This window comes from Nomascus leucogenys, chromosome 4 (genome assembly GCF_006542625.1).
Source record: "Nomascus leucogenys isolate Asia chromosome 4, Asia_NLE_v1, whole genome shotgun sequence".
Taxonomy (NCBI): Eukaryota; Metazoa; Chordata; class Mammalia; order Primates; family Hylobatidae; genus Nomascus; species Nomascus leucogenys.
The window spans coordinates 25,112,180-25,118,179 of NC_044384.1; positions in this window are offsets into that span (position 1 = coordinate 25,112,180).

Consider the following 6,000-nt stretch of genomic DNA (forward strand, 5'->3'; position numbering starts at 1 on the left):
GCTAAGTGAAATAAGTCATCACAAAAAAGAGAAATACTGTAAATTTCACTTATATAACATACCTAGAATAGTCAAAATCATAGAGACAGAAAGTAGAATGTTGGTTGCCAGGGGCTGGGAGGAGGGGGACATGGGGAGTTATTGTTTAATGAATACACAATTTCAGTTTGGGATGATAAAAAGAGATCTGGAAGTGGGTAGCAGTGATGGTTGCAGAATATTGTGAATGTATTTAATACTCTTAACTGTATACTTAAAATGATTAAGATAATGAACTTCGTGTTATGTGTATTTTACCACACCACAATTTAAAAAGTGAAACAAAAACAAAAACAAAGATTTACTCTTCTTGAAGCAAAGCAAACAGCCATGGGGTACAAGGGACCAACATGGGTTGAAGGTGTCAATAATATTAAAAATGACTTTTGAATGACTTTTTGATTCATTTGAAAATCAGAAGAATATAATTAAACCAATAATATATATTTAATTGTATATTATTTAAAATATTACTATAACTTTATTCTGCAAAAACATTTCATTTTGCAGTAAAGCCACATAGCCACAATGGAAGTGAAACTCCATTACTATTGATGGCATTTACACATTACATCAATGGCATAAAGAGTGGAAGATTATTCTTGTCACTGGAGTCTCACCCTCCCAATCTCTAACCAGCCAAGCAGTTACATGACTCAGTCACAAAATTTGGGAGAAAATTTTAAAATTTAAAATCAAAAGAAATAGTAACATAAAAATGAGACAACACATTGTTCTATAGCTAAATATACCACGTGAAAGTCAGATTTTTATTTTGCAAAGAATATTTCTTCACCATGTATTATGAACAATTCTTTGAATGCCTCAATCTAAACCTTAACAGAAAAAGCAGAGCACACCTGGATTGTTAGAATGACAGACAGCATGGATACCTCTCATTACCTTGTCAGAGTCGCCAATAAAGGATCTTTGTTCTGAGCAGGATTTATAACCAAAAAGAAATCTGAAAGTCTTGCTGGCTGACATGTGGTTGAGAGAACTCTGATAACTGGCCATTTTTTCCACTCTAAGGCGGCAAGAGGAGGCAGCTGTTTTTCAGTCATCCAATAAAGAAGTGAATTGGCTGTTGTCTCAACGCCTAGGTCAAAGTTGATTTTTTAAAATCATCTTACTCAAAAATTTTCTTACCTGAAATTTTGATATGCTCTGATTATTATTTCTTTGGTCTATTGATAAACTGAGAGGCAACATGACAGCTTCGGCCATGTGATCTTAGACATTTTAGGGAAAGGGATTATCATATTTCATCTTTTTGTCAGACACAGAATTTCAAAGCCTAAGTAAAATGCTGACATGCAACCCAAAAAGCATGAAAGATCCTTGTGAAAAAGAGAGAAACTGAACAATACATTTCCAAACTGACCTGTCAAAATTACCAAAGAAATTTGAACCAATCATTAAAAGGAAGAATAAAAACCGAAACATTCTGTAAATTCATATATTTTTTTCACAACACAATTAGCATGTTCTTTATTGTATGTTTTACAAAGCTGAGCCAATACTTATACCAAGTATTCCTTTACTGAATCAAAAGTAATGACAAAGTATTTAAGCAATACAATTGGATTAGAAAAATTAGTCCTATTCAAAATAGAAACTTCAGGAGGAAAACATGTTTTGATTTATATCATTGAATTTTCCAATTCCAAATATAAAGTTTACTTATAACTTTTAAATATGGTTATATCGACAAAGCACAGTCTTCCATTAATTTATTCCCAACTGAAGGCTGGGCGCGGTGGCTCACGCCTGTAATCCCAGCATTTTGGGAGGCTGAGGTGGGCGAATCACCTGAGGTCAGGAGTTCAAGATCAGCCTGGCCAACATAATGAAACCCTGTCTCTACAAAAATACAAAAATTAGCCGAGCATGATGACAGATGCCTGTAATCTCAGCTACTCAGGAGGCTGGGGTGGAAGAATCGCTTGAATCCAGGAGTCAGAGGTTGCAGTGAGCCGAGATCTACCATCACGCTCCAGCTTGGGTGACAGAGCAAGACTCCGTCTCAAGAAAAAAAAATTATTCCCAACTGTTTATTGAGTGCCTAATGTATCACGGGCATGTCTGAAAACTAGATATCAAATTAGCAGGAACCAAGGCAGACAAGACATCTGCTTACAGTCTATTCTTTATTTATCGAAAGCTTGACTTTTAACTTTCAAATTTGTTTAAAGTGTTACTATTTTTGTTCAATCAAAGACAATGCTCTCTTTTAGCTTTTTGTATGTTGGAATTAGATAAAGGACCATAATCATAAATATGTAACAACTTCTACAGAATAAAAGGCAGCTGTATAATTCACCTGTGTTTGAGCACAGTGACTACGAATTCATGACTTACCTAGAAGTTGGTATCCAATTTTTGAGTGACCTTTGCTCTTTGAAAGTTCTTTCTCCTATAGATCCAAAATTTTCCTTGTCTCTCTAGCTGACTTACACCCTGGTCCTCCTATCTGGAGAGACCTAAAATAAAACAATTTTTTCTTCAGAAGATGGATCTACAATCCCTGATACACAATTTCAGAAATCCAAAAGGCTTTGCAAACTGAAAATTAATTTGTATGTTTGGCATAAATTTATTTGGCAGTAAAAATTAATATAAACAAGAATACTTTGGGTCTTTAATAAACTTAGCATGGTTATTTATATGTTCAATTACAAAAATATTAATGTGTGTTGCAGGCTACTAATACGTGTTGTGTAATATGCAATATACGTATCATATTTCATAAAATTTTAAAAATTTTGAATTATGAAACATATCTAACTCAAGCTTTTCACATGAGGTATGATGGGTTTGTAGAAACTTTACATTTTTTTTATAGCCAGGACCTCACTGTGTTGCCCATGCTGGACATGAACTCCTGGAATCAAGCAACCCTCCCACCTCAGCATCCTAAGTAGCAGGAACTCCAGTTGTGCGCTATCATACTCATTTGTGTAAAATTTTACAATTTTTTAAAGACAGTTACGTCCCTCCTTATTCTCATCATTCTGAAAAACTATTTCATAAAAGACTTGAATTAGTAAACTGACTCTCTTGACTGCCATTTTAAAACTGTGAATGAGAAGAAAATATAGCTTCATCAATTGTGAAAAAATATACCATTCTGATGGGAAATGTTGATGATGGGGTAGGCTATGCATGTGGCAGGGACCATCAAAACATATTTTTCCCCTCTGTACCTTTTACTCAATTTTGATGTGAATCTAAAACTACTCTAAAAAATAAAGTCTATTTGAAAAAAGAAGAAAAGAATAGCTTTAATTGCCAGATCGCAGGAAATGGTGCTACCCTTAGGCAATCTCTGACATAGATTTGATTTTACCATAGTATTACTGACATTATAGAAACGTTTATGTCCCTTCCAATTGGTGTACCACATTGCTCAAAGCTAATCCTTGTAATATCTACAAGAATTAATTAGTAGTATCCCCACTTTTCTGATGAGACATGTATGCTTTCAGTGACCTTTTACAAACTCAAGTTAAGATTAGAGTGTGTGGCTCTCAAGATACCCATTCGTTTCTGGTCTGTGGCCATTTATTAGTGTCTAGTGTGTACCACACTGAGCCCTAAGAAGGATAGGGAGAAAAGGTGAAAGACAACTTAGAGCTTGAATTCATTGTCAAGATCATACAACTGTGGCACCTTTAGAGATTCTGATGACATGTATCAAGATTCATCAGGGAGGTATGGATATTTACTGGAAGCATGGCCAGGGTGGTGCTGCCACCTGGAATTAGACTAGCCCATGAAAACAGAGATGGCTGAAATTCCGGTTTTTAAATAACACAGAATTTAGCAACTCCCAGGATGGAGACATGTCTCATCACCCTTGCTGACTCTCCAAGTTCTGTCCAAGCATGAGACAAATGTTAGGACGTTCACAGAGTATGAGGATCGGCAATCAGCTGTATGGGCCTTATTTTTGAGAACATCAAGGCCCCAGATTTGGAGCTGAGGTTTATTCATCAGTGGGACTACAGTTTTCAGGGATGAACACAAAAAGATTAAGGCAGGGATCCAGGCCTCATGAAAAAATTGCGGCAGATAGACTGCTCATTAGAATCAGAGCTCAGAATGAAAATCTCAGGAAATGTCAGGTTTAAAAGATGGGGCAAATAGAGAAACTGGGATTTATAAGGTCCGGAACCATAACTGGGTTATCAGATCTGGACCCGAGATTGGGGTCAACTCAACCTAGGATCAGAGTGGGGTGCAAGGGCTCAGCGATGGAACATCATAGCCCTGTTCAGGGCTGCAGTAGCCAGGCTCGGTGTACAGTGGGCAGTGCAAACCCAGCAGTCTCAGAGAGCAAAGTTAGGACTTGTCTCCTTTCATCCACCTCAGTGTGGATGGAGAATGGGGTGGTAAAAGACGAGAGCTCATGAAGCTGGAGCAGCTCCTAGAACTCATACCTGAGTCAGGTTTGGATATGGAACAATGATGGGAACTAAGCAGGACTGAAGAAGGCTGTGATGAATTCAGCTCTGAGGAGCTGGTGAGGAGCGGCAGGTAGGCAGGATAGTGAGAGGAAGTGAGAATTAACCACTGGGACAGTGTTCAAAATATTAGGAAAGCAAAGGAAGTGATCTTTGAGGGATGAAGCTGGTGAGAGTTTGGAAGAGGCAAGTTCACATCCAAATCTTAAAGGTCCTCAGTGCACCTGGATGGACAGAGAGAAGGAAGGAGAAATTGTAGAAGAGAGAAGCAAAGACCACCATGAAGTGGTAGAAAGAGGCAAGGCACTGGGGGAAAGTAGGAAGAGTGGTCTGCAGGTAGAGTAAAAGCTAGAACGAAAATCGGTATTAACTAGATTGCATAGGCAAAGAGGAAAGAAATGTCAGGATGTGAATTTTAAAATATGAATTGAAAAATGAACAATACAATAGTCTTTGGAGCATGAAAATTAGATGTAGAATAACTAGTTTTATGGCCCTAGTGTTAGTTAAAAAAAAGAAAATCTTATAAATATCCCTAAATTAATTTAGATTTTAATACAATCTAGTCACACTGTTAACTGCCTTTTATGTCCCTTGTTGGGCACTGGATGTTGAAATAGAAATAAGGATTGCACCCTCACACCTGAGGAGGGCCACATATGATGGTCCTCCCACTTCCATGTTTGCCCCTCTTTGATTCATTCCTCTCAAGGTAGCCAGAATACTGTTTCCAAAATGTTAGCCTGTTTATATCACCATCCTGCTCAAAACCCCTAAATGGCATCCATTGCGCCAGGTCAAAGTCTTCTCATGGCCCACGTGTCTGTGAACTTTCTGGCCTCTGCCTGCCTCTGAATCCCCATCCTGCACTATTTTACACATCACATACCACGCCCCAGCCACACCATTTTTAAAAAATGCATTAAGAAATATTGCAACTACACAAAAAGGTATAAATAGCCACATTCCCATTGCTAAATAGCCATATTCCCATTGCCCAGCTTAAGTGATAACACTGTTTTACATGCAGTGAGAGCTACTCTGTCCCTGGGCCTGAGCACAGTCCCCTCCTGCCCTTCTCTGTCTTCCTACCAGGTATCACAACTCTCCTTAATTGGTGTTTATATTTCCCATGGATGTTTTAATGTTTTAATATATTCCAAAAATATATAGTATAGTTTACATGTTTTAAAATTTGTATGAATCCTATTATACTGTATTTTTTCACACTGCAGGTGTGGAGTTGCCCAGATTATATTTATACAACTCAATTACATGGACACTTCTAACTCTATTTTATTCATTTTCATGTTTTATAGTATTTCATTCAATTATTAACCTATTGTCCTAATAATGGAAGTTGAGTTGGGTTCCCTTTTATTAGCATAATGAACAATGAGGCTATGAATACTCTAAAATATGCCTTGAATATTCCTTCTTGGGCATATTTATTAAATATTTATATTAATTATTAATATTAAATATTTCTAAATAT